The 17187-nt window shown below is 43.6% G+C and overlaps 1 non-coding gene across 1 annotated transcript; it reads left to right on the forward strand.

Annotated features, from left to right (window-relative positions):
* The first annotated feature begins 10688 nt into the window (after positions 1-10688).
* Positions 10689-10790, forward strand: LOC132653288 (U6 spliceosomal RNA). Its single transcript, XR_009591064.1, has one exon. It is a non-coding gene; the product is annotated as a U6 spliceosomal RNA (small nuclear RNA).
* Positions 10791-17187: the final 6397 nt, after the last annotated feature.

Raw genomic sequence — 17187 nt, forward strand, 5'->3', positions numbered from 1 at the left:
GGTAGGAATGAGAAGGAGAGAGAGATTGTGATAGAGAATACATGGCATGACAAAGCAGATAACTCATAAATAGATGGCAGATAGTAGAGAGAGAAATATTTACAGATATAAGACAATACCAGCAACGGATGAACATTACAAGTATGAATGGAGGGTGGGATATTAATGTTTGGAGACTACATTTTTGGAGAAGGAGTGAGGAAATGGCACTTAACTGGAATCTGGATTTTAGACACGCAGAGCTTGGGAAAGAAGACCTGTGGAGAAGGGCAGGTCCGAGCTTCAAAGTAACTGAGTGTGGTGGGAGAGTGAGGGCAACAGGGGGATGATTTGGAGGAGGCAGAACCCAGAACCCAGCCTTGTCGTTTCGGTTTTACTTAGTACGCTGAAAATGTCGTGCTCTTGTTATCACGGAAATGTCGGGACCTGCCCAGACAATATCATAGAGTGAACCTGAAGATCAAACGCGATGGTCATGTGATCCAGAGTGCATAGTCACACCAGGTAAGCTGTGGGAGAGAAGGCTTGTGAGGACAACTTACCACGCAGATTATAGGAAACAAATAAGAGAGCCTCAGAGCTGCTGGTACGGGTGAAGGGACTTAACTACCCCTTAGCCTAAATGAGCAAGAAGGGCGGCCTTGCCAACCCCAAAGAGGTAGACATGCAGAGAAGGCCACGGAGAAGAGCTGCAGCCTTAGGAAAGGGAAACAGAGGAAGGAAGCAGAGAAGGAGCCATGGCCTCACTCTCTGCTCCTTCCCATTGGACAGACCCACCATGGTGCCAGCCAGGAGGTCCTCTACTGAAGACCCTCACAGAGAAGGCTGGGGGAAGGTGGACCTCATGAGCCGTGGTCTTCTGTCTGGCCTCTTTTGTCTAGGTGACTTCTTTGAGTCATCAACAGTCGCTGATCAGTTAATAATCAGTTCAACTCCACACTAAAATGTTATCTACCATTATTGCCATTCTGAGGAGTGGGGGGAAATAAGAGGAAAAAATAGCATAATAAAATATAAGTACTGAAATCTCTTGACCTGTTACTAGTTGCTTGGTGTTTGTTGATCACAGTGGCTTTCTTCAAAATCATTCCCAGTCCTCCTGAAGCACTTTGGTTGGATATTGTCAAGAGCCTTGGCTAGTAAAGTCTCAGGTAGCTGGGAATTCCACTGAGGCTCCACAAGGAATCTTTCTTATGTCTTATGCATATTGAACCAGTTCTCCCTGAAAATCAATGTCAATCACTCTAGCCAATTGAATCTCTTTCTCTGCCTGTTATGTCATCAGCCCATAAGATGCAACAAAAATATTGTGTTTTAATTCAGTGGAATCATATTCCATATAAAATGCATTTCTCCTTGCAGTATAGCAATCCCAATGGTTTCACAGGCATGAGGAAAAATGTCTTCCAAATAAATACCTATAAAACAAGCAGGAGGTCTGTTCTGACTATGCAGTCTTGCTTGGTTTGTGGACACGTGGCTTCCAGCACTCGGGGTAGCAGGACTTTGTATCGGCCATGTATTGTATGACGTATATCGTATCTAACAGGAGCCTCCTGTCCTCGTAGTCTTTTTCTCCAGGTGGTGTAGTAACTAAGCCTTCAGATGCCAGTCCACGTGTCTAGGACTCTGGCCTGAACACCATGAAATCACATCAAGGGCTTATTGATAGTGTCTGTAGAGGCAGATTAAAAGCTCACAAACAGTGTAGGTGGATGAATTGTGGTGGTCGTGAGCCCCACACACCCCCTTCCTGCCTTCGTGTCCACTTGAAATGCTACCATCAGCCAGTTATTTCACCCCGGACAAAAGAGACTGACCTCCCTAAGAGATATAATCTTGGCCAATTATTTAACTAAAAGCATCATTTCCTCACTGAGTTGTCCTTTAATAGATGTGTACATAGGACAGGTACCCTCCCACTGCTCTTTTTGTGAAGGGCCCACCCACAGCCCGCTCTCCCAGACCTCTCTGTCAAGCTTCTTTCACAACCTTAACTCTGGGAAATGAGCTTATCTCTCCTTTTCTGTATCAGGTTGACAAAACCATGGCCAGAGTCCTCCCCAGTATAGATGTGCTCGTGCCTCACTGTCTTTTCCAGTGCCACCCTGAGAGGCACTGCCCTGCTGAAGCTACCCATCTCCTCACTGAAGGAAATCACGACAGGAACTCAAGACAGGAACTGAAGCAGAAGCTGTTGTGGAGGAGCACTGCTCACTGGCTTCCTCCTCATGGCCTGCTCAACCTGCTTTCTTATCCAGCCCAGAACCAACCAGCTCAGGGGTGGCCCCCCACACAATAGGCTGGGCCCTCCCCCATCAAGAAAATTCCAGACAGACTTGCCTACAGACCAGTCTTACGGAAGTATTTTCTCAAGTGGAAACCCCTCTTCACAGATGACCCTAGCTTGGTCAAGCTGATACAAAACTGGCCAGCACAAGCGGATCCCCGGAAGCTGAAGATTCTTTCTCACCCTTTTTCTGTGCCTCGTGTCCACGTCTACAGGCTGTGTTTTATCCTGTAATGGTATGCTTGTATACACATTTGTATTGCATATTCACTTATATCCCAAGGTCACACCCAGGGTCAAGCTAAAATATGTTTTTCAAGTTGAGACTCTCTGGCAGAGGAAGCCAAGTCATATACCAGCCACCTAAGGGCCTGCGCAGCCAGCTTGCCAGGAGCTCTGCACAGTAAAGAAGTATTTAATACACGTGGGCATCATAGCTAACATGACCTAGACCCGAGGAAAGGCCTTTTGTGGCTCTTCTTGGTCTCTTCTCTGTTTAAATCTGCCAGTGTTGAGGGTCCCCAGCAAACGATGGGAGTGGCTTTCCTGCATGTGGCACATGAAGCCTCCCAGCTCCAAAGGAACTCACATAACAATACCTCCGTACAGGTCTTCGGGGCTAACTCGGCTCACCCTGGGGCTCGTAGCTGATTCCCTAGGTTAGGCAGGGGTCTCTCACGGAATATACTAAGGCAATGTGCCGCCACAGCTCCCTGGAGGTACCAGGGTGATCAAGGTCCCTCGAGACTACATCATAGCAAGATTACCTGAATGGACAAGAGCAAGTTAACATTGTAATCTTTCACCCCTGATGCTTGAAAGCAAACCGCTTCCTGTACAGCTAAGAGAAACCATTGGCTGGATCCACGGCTATATTCCACACCAGGGACAGGGTCTCACTGCTGCTCTGGTCAAGAACTTTAACTTAACCAGAGTTGGCATCTTATTACCATGCTGACAACCCACAGTTATTAATAAATGGTACAAAAATGAGATCTCAAGCAGGCAAGATTGCTCAGGGGGGAAAAATGCTTGTTACCAGGCCTCATGGCCTGTGGTCAACCCTCCAAAGTCCACATGCTGGAAGGCGAGACTCACCTCCCACAGTTGTTCTCTTATTTGCACCACTGTGTCGTGGTACACACACACACACACACACACACACACACACACACACACTTAAAAAATAAATAGTAAATATTTTAAAAGCTATAAGTGTATTAATGAATTTTCCCCACTGCTAAATGAACTGTCTCTTCACACAGAACTACCTTGCCTCCTTTGTCTAAACGCTGGGCACTCCTGCCCAGGGAGGTCGTTAGCGGCTTATAGGTTTCAGGACTACAGCAGGAGTAAGGCTGAGTAGTGCTCTTAGTTGTTGGCGGCAGATTTGAAGGTTTGAGGTCAAAAGCAGGTCTGGTCTTGCTCCAGGATGGAGCTGGATTGCATGAATATAAACGGTGATTAGGGGGGAATTTCTAGGGAAGCAGGCTCTGTGCTCTGCTTACAAATAGCCAAAATCCTGACAAGTGTGAGATGGGTCAGAACTGAAGCCACTGAGGACGCTCATCAGTTCACCCAGTGGTAGATTCTGGGGGTCCAGCTCAGCTCGGAGGAGCCTGGGGAGACCTCCTCACTAGTCCATGAGGGCTGGGGTGGCTGGTTGCTGCTCTCATGGGAAACGGGATCCAGAAAAAGCAGACGCCAGTTTGTCAAGACCACAGAAAAGAAAGCAGGGCCATGAAAATTATTGCACTTTAGTGTTCTGGCATGCAGGGAACTTTCAGCTAAAACCAACTGTGTTTATTCAGTAAGAGTCTAAACAGTACTTCTCTCTGGTACACTTATGAAAAGATGACTATCTTTTAATTTCATGGGAGACTGATTCTATTTACGTATTCAAAATCGGTGCATAAAACAGATAAAACGGCATAGTGTTTGCATCTATGTATATTCCTGCATATACTTGTAACTCTCAATTACTTATAATATAATGTAAACTCCATGCCCCTGTACATCATACTGGAGAGGGGAGGGAGGAGAGGAACAGTAACAGAAGACTACACATGTTCTACAGAGATGTGTTTCCCCTGTATTTCCAGTCTGGGGGTGACGGATGCTGAGCACAGACTGTGCTTGCAGCTCACTTGGTGACATAAGGACGAGACTGGGAGAGCAACAGACTCAGCAGCCCCCGACCCCGAGAGCAGGCTGTGGAGGCCAATGCGAGGCCTTCAGAGAAGAGCTTGCAGCAAAGGCCGACCCTCTGCATCTCCTGAGAGCTCTGTCGATTCTGCTTCTCCTCTAGAGTCTCTTCACAGCAGTCCTGATAGCTGGTATCACCCTTTAGGAACTTTTGTAAAGCTGTCACCTTGGAGAGACCGCCCTGACAGGAGAAATAGCCCCTCGGCTCCTCCTGCTGTCCTAATAGGAGGTTGATGGAGTCTTATTTTAACAAAAAGGAAAACTGATTTTTTTTTCATATGTTTTCACAAGGAACATTGTTAAAAATCAGTATGGCTGTAAAAATAATTCTGCTCACTCCATTGCTTCTTAATTAAATACAGACTTGTCGGCTCAGTTAGAAAAGTGGAGTAATTGCCCAAGGGCTGCGGTTTTCCACATTATTCTTGCCCCAGCACAAAGAAACCATTCTCTGTCCATCTTACTGGAGTTGCATAATGACAGAAAAACCACCAGGAGACTTTTTTTTTCTTCAAGCAGAATTTGGAAGCCTTGTTTTATTGGATTTTACATCTTTTTGACAAATTCAGTAGGCCTTCTCCAGTTGGTAGAACAAATGGCGCCCTGTTTAGCTCTGTGGAGGTTAGGATTGAACCCTGCCTGACACCCTCTCTTCTCAGAGTTGGAAACAACAAGAATCTCTAGAGAAATATTTAAGCAAGCACAGAACACTGCATGGTCATCCAAAAAAGTATTCTATGCAATATATTGTTTGGGAGCATGCAGAGCTCTGGGCTTGAGCATAAGAAGAAAGAAAACAGAGAGACAGGAAAGGAAAAGGGAGGAAAAGAGAGACGAGGAGAAAAAGGAGGAGAGGAAGAAGGACGAGAAGAGGGAGAGAGAAAGAATGTTTCATTTGTTACATCATCCTGAAAGATTCTTACCCAATAATATTTAACTCATGACCACAAAGTGTTCAAGAGCCGTGGCTGTTAAATGAAGGCTCGGCACGGACAGCATCGCAAGGCACTTATTATGGTTCTCAGAGGGGGATTAAAGGAGAAAGGAAAAGACTGGAAATGACCAAAAAATAAAAGACTCCACAAACAGAGTTGGTATAATTTACTTCCGTTTATTTTCACTTTCCACCTGTGGGCTGATGATGACGTAACAGGCTGTGGTGAAGGAGTGTCCATCAACAGGAGCTCACACATCCGGCAAGCAGGGTGAGTCCTTGCTAGGCCTATGGTTTTCAGAAATTAAAACAGTAAAAATTCAAGCTTTTGAAACATTATATTTTGGTGACTTCTGCAGGTTACCAATGTTCTAGAAACTGGAAACAATGTTCTCTGGTCTATTTCCCAAGAAAGCCGTATTCCCAAGAAGCTGTGGACACCTATAAGAATGAATATACATCCTGTAAGCAGCCAGTAGCCCAGGTTTGTCCTCTGGGATCCCAAAGCTGAGCACATCAGCTCTACAGATGTTTTTTGCTCTCAGAATCCATTGGGTCATTGTTCAAAGCATTCCATGCTCTCCGGCACTGTCTGAAGAAGCTTGTTCAGCCCAAGCTTTGGAAGAAGAACAACCAGATACAGAATCAAAGGAAATATCTAAGCCTGGGGTGGTGGCTTATGCCTATCACAACATTTGGGAAACTGAGGCAGGAGAATAATCATGAATTCAAGACCAGCCTGTGCTGCCTGGTGAGTTCTGGGCCAGCCTGGGCTACTAGTGTCAAGGATAGTAATTAATTTCACATGTAAGTTTGGAGAAGATACAATTTAGCCCACAACAGGATTAAATGTGCTGATCATCAAAGGGTTTGAAACAGCCAATGCTTGGTTGGTGACATTAAATACTGTTAGGCCTCATTCTGAAATAAAAATGTATAACTCCAAATTACCCAACAATGACTTCTCCAATGTGAAAGACTGAGCACTTTTAAAGGAATTTAAAGTGAACTATTATAACGCAGTGAAGAAAAGAAAACATTAATAAAATATAATTTACATTACTACAGGAGTCACTGAAGACAATGGGACTAAGGAAAGTAGAATAAACCAATGGACAACATAAAAGAAAAAAGCAATGACGATGTTTGTTTATGAAGGTTTTCAAATAGTGCCCCTTCACATTCATCTGTGAAAGGAGCTTTGGAAGCAAGTCTAGACTGAGGGAGAATGGCAGCGAGGGGCAACAAAATCCCCTCTGATTCAAAGAGGAGCTCTGGGTCCCATCAGACCCTGTTGCAGTCCATGGAGACAACATGGTTCCCTCAAAACAGTGCTGACATGAGCTTATAGATCCGGGTCTCTGTGACCGCAAACCAGCCAGCTACTGTAAGCAGGCACCCTCAGGAAGTGTTCAGAGGCTGGCTCAGCCGCTCTCCCAACCGCCCTAGAAACGAGCTCCCTGAGAGACCACATCTGCCAACATGTCACCCTCTGTAGGGAGAGCGCTCCATCTGCATCTGCCAGGGGACAGAAAACCTAGGGAGACCACTCTGTGCCCACTGCCAGGTTTGGTCTCCTCTCTCCTCCAGGGCACAGGTTTCCCTGTCACCTTCGTTCCCAGGCCTCTATCACACCACGGCATGGTTCCCTCGGGTCTAGGGAACGGCGGCACTTGTTCACGGAAACTTTGATCTGTGTGGATCCTTTTCATCCATAACATAAATGTTTATTATTAGTTCATCTTCAGCAGGTACAGATGCATCAGAAACAGAAAAAGAGGTCGAAAGACCTGTTTCATGGCGTCTGTTATTTACCGATCTGTATTTGAGTTCTTTTTTGGTTAACACAGGTTTTTGTTTCCTGGCTTCAGCTGTATCTCTGTTCTACTGCTGTCAGCTTTATCCAGCACCTCCGCCTTGGGGGCTAGGGATTGAGTCCAGGACCTTCTGCATGCCAGACATGCCGCATACAGAGCAACATCCCAACCCCTTATCTGCTGGGCCTGGAAGTGGGGGCGCTTCTCCTTGGCTCATGGCTGTTATGTGAAGTGAAGTTCTGACAGAAGATGCTTACTACCAAAGACATATATGGATAAATATATACTTCTGTGCAGATGTAACAGTATGTGTTATGTATGCATATTATATGCTGAGTATATAATACACATATAATATTTACATATTATGCATATATATGTTATAGATGAATTTATTATGTTTATGTTATATTATACATAAGTATTATATGTATAATATATACTAATGTTATATATATATTACATATATATACTTAGCATATATAAATGCTCACAGCACAGAGAGTGAAATGACGATTTCTAGGAGCAGAGGGTAGGGGCAATGTGGGGCAGCAAAGGAGCAAAGGGCTCAGACGATGGTGTTTTCAGTGTCTCTTTGGTTAGCCACGCAGCACTGTACAATCAACACTTCTGATGACAGGGCATCTCGGGTATGTGCTCTCAGCACAGTAACTTGGTAAAGAGTCTGTCGAAACTGAAGAATGTCACTCACTACCTACTTCTTGTCTGGAGAAAGTGGCTTGAAGGGAAGAAGCCACCCGGAAGCGAAATGGCCATGTTGGTGGGTGAGAACTGTGTCACCTGGTCTGCCGTGGTGCTGGAGACGTGCTCTCTACCGCCTCTACCTGCTCTTCACCCGATGTCTCCCAGTGATGTTCTATGTCCTTGGCATGTCCTAACAGCAATAACGCGATGGTAAAGGCCAACCCTACAACTGGATCACTAGAAGAAAAATATACATCAGTGCTTTACCTGGAGTAAATACTCACACCACAGATTTTACCAGGTTGCCAGCACGATACCACTGGCTGACGAGTTGCAGAAAGATGCACCAGGAGGCACCACTACATTAATTCCACTACGCAGTGCAATGCGCACAAGCAACCTCAAGAGCACAGAGAAAGAACAATAGATTTTGAGCATTTATTACCTTTGCTCTCAAAACTATTCTGTAATAAATTAAAACACAATTTTCACAGTAGCTGTGCTTAGTTAATCTTCAAAATTCTTGGAAGTTTATTTTCCAGCTCTCACACTAGTTGTGGCCTCTTCATCACTTCAGTGTCTCTTAAATCCTAAATCTAACTGCCAATGGCATTTCCTAGAGCTGGCTTTGAGTGCTTAGCTGTCTGTCTTGAGGACAGCTATTCCCAGTCTGGTGCCTGACACACTGCTCTGAACTATGCTGTTGAAACATAAGCCCGGCGGGAAGGGGACTGTCCACGGTCAGGTGTGGATCAGCACTGGCTGTCAATAGTCAGCGTGGCTACCCACAGTGCAGCACGCTGGCATCTAACTCGGGCACACATTTCCTTCCAAAGCATGACCATGACTTCAGCATCGCCTGCCAGAGTTTCCGTGGATCTTAGAAGCTACAGAGCACATACCAAATACCACTCACAAGCACTGTGAAGAGCAAGGCACGGTGGTTAGCAGGGATCCTGATTCGGCTGTGTATTCGACAGAACGTCTCTTTGAACATCTGTCATCAACCAGACTTGTCTTAGGTACAGGGGATGAGGTAAAAGCAGAAAACTTATCTGTGCTTGAGCTTCCATTCTAGTGAGACAGGCAAGCGTGATAGCCAACTCATGTCCACCGAAGCCTGAAGGAGGGGTAAATTCTATGAAGGAAGCTAACGGGATGTGATGAAAGGTGTGGACGCCATAGCAGTCCGTGGTGACCTGTCGAGGAAAGGGAAGCTGCAAGATGCTGGGGTGACAGCACAGAGATCAGGCAGGACACATATGATGGAGCCAGTGAGTAGGGAATGCGTGCTGATGGCTAAGACCTTAGGATGGAGCAGAGCACTAAGCCACTTAGAGGTCCAAACAGGATTTCAGATCTTGTTTTGTGTTACAGAGCATATGAGGGGCTGTAATTCCTTGGGAACAGTTTATAATACTTAAGTGATGGTGGGAGGGGGGCTGTGTGAACTGTCATCAGCCACCCAAGGGGGCTGTTTAATGGTTGCAATGCTTTTAGTACTAATCACATTTGAGCACCCCGAGGCTTTGTAGAGCCATAATCAGGAGTCTGCATTCCAGACACACTTTTGACAAATGTTCCAAATGTCACTACGGAAATATCCACCAAAAATGCTGGTAAAATAACTTTAAGAGTGCTGGGAATATTGTCTCCTTGACGTGGTTACCAGGACTTACTAAAGACAACTTGTTTTTTAAGACCCTTGTTCAAGCACCCTTATCTTTGCATGAAAAGTGGAAAATATGACTCACATTTACAGGGCTCCTGAGGCCTGCACACAAACCTACCCAAACACACACACATACACACACACACACATACACACACACACACACTCACATATGCAAATCTACATTCAGTAAGACTTTCTTTGTTTACCTATTCTGACTGAATGATTGATTGCCCATGGAAACTTAGCATGGCTGCCTTAAATTCAGTGGCAGAAATTTTATGATTTTCTTATTTTTAATTACTAGATATTATTCCATTGTGTAACCTAGAACCCCTGCACAGATGTAGCCCACAGCAGCTCAGTCTCCAAGTGGGCTCCCTAGTAATGGGAATAGGGACTCTCTCTGACATGAACTCAGTGGCTGGCTCTTTGATCACCTCCCCCTAAGGGGGGAGCAGCCTTATCAGGCCACAGAGGAAGACAATGCAGCCAGTCCTGATGAGACCTGATAGGCTAGGGTCAGATGGAAGGGAAGGAGAAACTCCCTTATCAGTGGACTCGGTGAGGGACATGGGAGGCGAAGAGGAAGGGAGGGTGGGATTGGGAGGGGATGGGGGAGTGGGCTACAGCTGGGATACAAAGTGAATAAACTATAATTAATGAAAAATAAAATAAAAAAATAAAAAAATAAAGTTCAGTGGCAGAGTACAAATAACTTTAAAATAGCAGAGAGCTTTTGTCTGCTGGTTGATAATTGCTCACACGTATGGCAGAATTCTAAACAGCCCCAACATAGTAGGGAGTGTAGCCTGGGGATGAGGACACAGACTGCTCAGCCTGTGTAAAGTCAGTAGCAGATGGGTGGAAAGAGAGGAGGCCTTGAGGGGGCTGCTGGTGTGCTCAGACGTACATTTTAAACTCTCCTCAACAAGAAGTTATTAATTTTGTGAAGAATTAATAGTAAAAAGCACACCAGCTTCAAACCTCTTCATAAGATAGGATTAAAATAAGATTTCATGAGCCAAGCTGGCCACCTGTCAACACTGAGAAGTTTACCTCGGTTCTTACTTTAGCAACAATGTGCTAAAATCAGCACAGCACGGATGATTAGCATGGCCCCCATGCAAGGATGACATGAAAATTATTTAAACACTCCATATTTTTAGTCTCACAAAGCCCCACCCCTAAATGCAGAGCTATTGCCAGTCAATGGCTGCTAAAACGGAGAATCAGTGCTGGAGAGACAGCTCCTTGGTTAAGAGCACTGACTGCTCTTCCAGAAGTCCCAGGTTCAATTTCCAGCAGCCATGTGATGGCTCACAAAGTTTTTATATACTCTGGTCCCATGGGACTCTGCCTTCTGACCTCCAGTGACACTGCACACATGTGGTGCACACACAGAATGTAGGCAAAACATCCATGCACATAAGTAAGTGGAATAAAATAAGACAAGGAGAATCAGGCTTCTCAAGGATTGAGCACCCTGATAAACCAGTTTCAAATGGTCAGACCTAAGCACTTATACATACAAGCAATGCTAAACGAACTCTCCCAGGCTGAACAACAGTATCAAAACATGAGAAATGTGTTTGGCATGCAGGCGACACGGGTGTCCCACCGAGGCTGGTGCTCCTGAGAGGGACCAGCATCCTCCCAACCTAAGAACCTTCCAGCATTTTTCTGTGACTAAACATAGGCTTTCCTCTGAAAAACATCATTGCTTATACTATTTCATGTTATGAAGAACGCCTTCTGCCAGTTCAGAACGTTTAAGTGGTAAAAGCAGAACACCTGTGACTTATCAAAAAAACAAATAATTACCATTGGGGCATTTGCAGACTTTTCTCAGTTTGCTGGGTCAGAAATTCAAGGGGGAGTTCAGGATCTGCCTCAACTCATTCATGCTGGTTATAACCAATCATTGGCTGAAGCTGCTGGGATGGTGCTAGGGGCAGCTATGTGGTGGCCAGGCATCATTATCTATTTATCTGTCTGTCTATCCATCTATCCATCTATCCATCTATCCATCTATCCATCTATCCATCTATCCATCTATCCATCTATCTATCTATCCATCTATCCATCTATCCATCTATCCATCTATCCATCTATCCATCTATCCATCTATCCATCTATCCATCTATCCATCTATCCATCTATCCATCTATCCATCTATCTATCTATCTATCTATCTATCTATCTATCTATCTATCTATCATCTATAGCTCTCCATGTCTCTGTCTCCCCCATCTTCTCTCTTTCTCTCTCTCTCTCTCTCTCTCTCTCTCTCTCTCTCTCTCTTCGCTTTCCATTTTGTTTCAACATCTCTTAGAGTAGATTTCGGGCTTCCTTCTCTGAAAGCATCTCAGAGGAACTGGACCGCTTCTATAGAATTCTTTCTTCATAGCAAGTGTCCCACATGTGGAATGTTTAGGGGGACACTTTTATGAACTAGCATTACCTGGCACTTAACATTGCTTCTGCCACACTCTCAGCCAGGGTCACCCCGGGAACAGTTTCATCGCCAAGGAGAACAGACCCACACATTGCTGAGAGGTGTGTCAGCATCACACTGAAAGGAGAACATGTGGAGTGCATGCTATCACATGCCAGCATCACACTGAAAAGAGCACACATAGAGTGAATGCTATCACATGTCAACATCGCACGGAAAGGAGGACACATGGAGTACATGTTATCATTGCGACCACGGTTATCACTGGAAAACACAGGCGTCAACACAGGAGACTCTCATGGCTACCTCAAACACAGATGTGTTATCAAAGCTACTGGTGCTGGTCTCAGACATTTGCTTGCTAACATATCAGAAACTTATTTTTCACAATTCAGGGACTGGAGAATCTGAGTTCAGCGTGTCCATGTGTCTGAGGTCTGGTGAAGCTCTCTTCCTGGTCTTTAGAGGCCCATCCTCTGCTGGCTCCTCAGTGAAGAGTAGAGAAGAGGAAGCTGGCTCTTCGGAGCATCTTCTCAGAAGGGCACTAATCCCATGGTCATCACCTTATGACCTCTCACAGACCCCTCCACTCCATATCAGTTACAGTCTCCCCATTGTGGACTGTGGCTTCAGTATTTTGAACCTGGGGAAATATCATGACAAGAATGATCACAAGCAGTTACTATCCACCAAGCCTTTCCCTGTTCCCTGCTCCTTCACCTCTTTCTGCTCCTCATGTATCTCTGTAGTGCTTCTAGGAGACACGGAAGACTTCCATTCCCAAGCCAGAATGAGCTTCAGAATAATTGAACTAACTTGTAGTACAAACTCCTGCCAACTTCATTTATAATATTAGTAAGATATAATAAAAACTGATACCCCCCAAATAACCTACTTAATGAAAGGGAGAATGATAAAACATAAACTCCCTTTACATTATTAGAAAAAAATAAGTAGTAAAATAAAATGACTATTCTTGTATTTTTTGTTCTATTTCATTTTCATAAAATCCACCCAAAGAGTTGTCTAATGACCGACTTCAGTTCCTTTACTGTCACAACTGTAGACAGACACAATGGGGTGTCATTAGGACTTTAGTGACAGGCACTTTCAATAAACCTTGATTAGCTAAACCCCATGTTCCCAGTGCACTGGGGTTAACCATGGTTTTTCTCTTGACTTCATAGTTGAGTGGACATTCTTGTTTCTCTTATTCTCCATCATATAAAACAAATGGAAAAAAAGAGGAATTAGACTTTCTGCACTAACTGACAAATGCCTTGGGGAAAAAAAATGAATCTTATTTCCTCATTATGTTGTGTTTATCTTAAGAAAATTCATGTGATAGAACAAGTTCATTGAAAAGTAAATTGAATTGCTATTTCCAGCCCACACTCAGACCTGGGATTACACACACAGGAATAACCAGTCATGGGAAGCCCCTTGTTCTAGAAAGCACCATTGCTTCTATCCAAACTGCCTGAGCTATAAAAGAGGCATGCAGGTTTTGATGCACTGTTTAAGCAATTGCTTCTTTTTTAAATAACTATAAATATTCATTCCTAAATTGTTTTGTTGAGTTATAATTCACTTACCACATGCTTTAGAAAGAGAAGTCTAATAACTTTTAGTATGGCCATGGATATATACTTATTCTTACTCTAGATTTTTAGGAGATTACCATGACATCAAAAATAAACTCCATAACCCATCTTTATCTCCCTTTATATCCCAAGCCCCACAGAATCACTGGTATTCTCTATATATACCAACGTGTGTGTGTGTGTGTGTGTGTGTGTGTGTGTGTGTGTGTGTATGCTCATTCTGGGCACAATTTTAAAAATATTTCCTCTTAAGACTACCCTTTCACTAATGTCTTTCCATTAGTTCTTAAGAATATACTTTTACCAATGTCTTTTCATTAGTTCCCCATTAGTTCTTACAAAAATTTTAGTTCAAGTAGTGAATCCTTACAGCATGTCTCTAGAATTTTTGGAGCATGAACTAGAATGGGGCATCACAGCCGTAAACTGGAAATATCAACAATGTAAGATGGAAATAGCCTGAAGACTATTTAGTAAAAAGAAGGACTGTGGTAAATGTCTTCGTTCATGTATTCCTTCAGGTGTCTAAGCAAGAAGAGCAGTATCAGGCTGAATTTGGGTTAAAGTACTGCCAGGGGTAATCTTTATGTGGTCTCATATTGGGATAACGTATACATACTCATAATAATATTATGATTTGCTCTTGCTGATTGGCTTATACGTAGAACTTGTGTGTTCATTTGCTAATACCACGTCATTACTCTTCTCCTCACACTTTGCATCGACTCAGATCCTTGCCATGTCACTTACTCTTTTGTGGCCATGGGAAAGGACTTAGCATTTCTGTGCCATTGTGTTCTCGCTCTGTCTAGAGAAAGAGAGAGAACTGTATTATCTGACAATAACAACATAGTTGTCCGGGGATTTTAGAAGCATTCCAGACAAATGATCCACTGGTTATGTTTCTCTCTATCTCCCCAGCAATGGTAGGAAAAACAAAAAATAAACTCAGATAAACTGAACAGGGCTCACCTGAGGTGCCTGTAATCAATCACATCCTATTATGAAGAGGTAAATCCAAAAGCACCCACCTCAGTGACATTTTAACTGTACCTAGTGACAAGCTGAGACAGGAGTAAAGGTTGACATAAACACAATGGAACATTTTGTTCCTGCATCACTCCTCACCCTGGTTATTTCCTTTGACCCAAGACTATATTCCCTTTTATTTTCTTTCTTTTTTTTAAACTGGGCTTCTTGTCTTGGCTTACTGATTAAACTTATCCACAGACTATAAATGTTCTACTGAACTAGATGGTAGGCTACTGAAACAGTTCCTAGACCTCAGAAGTTCTACTTAACTAGATCCTACGTTGTGAATGCTCTACTTAACTAGTCCTTAGACTGCAGAAGTTCTACTTAACTAGTCCCTAGACTGCAGAAGTTCGTCTGGACTAGTCAATAGGTGGTGAATGTTCTTCTGTTTTCCCAACATCTCCCCTGGCCCCCTGCTTCCTGGAATGGCAAATCAGTCATTGACTCTGATGGCCTTGACCCAAGTTTCTTCCCCTTCACTGCTTCCCACCAGCTGCCCAGCACCTCCTCCTGCTGTTTATGACCCTAACTGGCAGTAATAACTTCTCTTTCTGTCCAAACAGAAAGGGCCAGCCAAGAGTGGGATAATATATAAACCAATGCCAACCAGGAGGCCAGAGTAGAATGAAAAATTAATTAGTAACGGCCGTTCTATGGGACTAGGAAGCCAAGGAAAATGTCCATTCTTTAATTTTAAAACAACAAAGGGAGAGAACACCCCCACACAAACCCAGTGCTCAAGGACAGGACTAAGAACCATAAAAACTGAAGTTTCTAAAAGACTCAAAGTGGAAATAATTGTATACTCACCACTTTTGGACAGTAAAAAGAATGGAAATGTAAGAACCTAACACATATTGGTCATATGCAGATTTTGTCAATACAGTGTGCCTAGGATCTTGGCCTATAGCCTATCTGTAAGATGTTTAATGGAATCTAACTTGTAGAAATGTCAAAGATTAGAGAAAACCTAATGTAATTCCTCAGTAAAGATGAGTTAATGCCAGTGCCTTGATTTGAAGAAATAAGTCCCCAGAAGGGACACTAAATGAGAGTTGCTGAGATGGTAGGATTAGGGAGGGAGAGACTCAGAGAACCCAGTACATTTCCTTAGCAGACTGATAAAACTGAGCAGAATTTTGGCTTTTAATAAAAAACATTAAAAGTGATATGTAGTATTTACTTTTACTGCTAAATTAATGCCACTGCAAATTCTTATTATATTTCAAATAAGTAAAAAGAAAAAAAATGCATGTGTTAGATGTAAAAATGAACCTTCAGCTCCCCTGTGGCTCTGTGGGAGCTTTAGGACAATGCCTCCACAGCTCTCTCTCCCGTGCGCATGGAAAAATGGCCGTGAGTCCTACTGTAGGACTTATCCATTTTGTATGGGAAATTGTAATTGCAGGCTTTCATCTCAGCTGTGAGAGTCTGAAGTAGTTGTCATTTTAATTCTACATATATAGAAGTAATCGGTGATAAAGTTCTCTGTACAAGATGCTGAGCTGAGCTGAAGTCTTTGAAGGCTAAGGCAAGAGAGTGGATGTGGAAATTGTCATGGGATGAATCCTTTCTTCTAAAAATACACATGTGGAAATCTTAAGCCCCATACTTCAGAAAAAGACTATTTTAGGTAGACCCCATTACTGTGTCCTTACAGGAAAAGGAGATCAGAACACACAGAGACGCGTTAGAAAGAAGAGTCCTGTAAACACAGACACAAAGTGGAGACAGCCATCAGTGAGACAGCCATCAGTGAGACAGCCATCAGCAAGACAAGGACAAGCCATCCTGTTCATCCTTCCGTCTTGGCCTGCTGGCCTCCATATGCTTAAAAATTTTCAGTGATTTAAACCACTCTCTTTGTCCTTTCTTCTGGCATTCCAAAAAGATTTATTTGGGAAACAACAAAGTGAGGTCGCAAGACAATGACCAGAGGCAGAGCCCAAGGAAGGAGCAAGAGAAGAGTGAGTAGGGAGGCAGTGCAGGCCATGGTAGAACCAGACGACTCTTAACTACATTTTAACTGTTGGCTGGAAGTCAGCAGTTCCGTAATTCTATTAAAAAGTCCAAAACTTGGTTGATGGGGTGCCATCTACAACACCTTGTGGGTTTTGTTTGTTTGTTTGTTTTGTTTTGTCTACATTTTAGCTGATAAAGGAATCATAGCAGTGGACAAAGTGTATCAAAGTGATTTAGAAAAATGCTATATTCGCAAGAACCAAGAGTGGGGGGAAAAAACCATGAAAACTTGGACTGGTGCCAATAACACAGCAAGGGAGGAGCTGTAGGAGGACCAACTTCCAGGACCCAGGCTGTGACTGCACAGTCCTGAGTGATACCCTTTGGGATGCTTTGCTTCTGTCTTGAAAGGCCCAGACAGATTTTACGAGAGCCAGTGAATCCTAACTAGACATGGACAAAGGACAGGGTTTACCAGATAATTGTCCCATGGGACATTACTTTA

This window comes from Meriones unguiculatus, chromosome 3 (assembly GCF_030254825.1).
Source record: "Meriones unguiculatus strain TT.TT164.6M chromosome 3, Bangor_MerUng_6.1, whole genome shotgun sequence".
NCBI lineage: Eukaryota > Metazoa > Chordata > Mammalia > Rodentia > Muridae > Meriones > Meriones unguiculatus.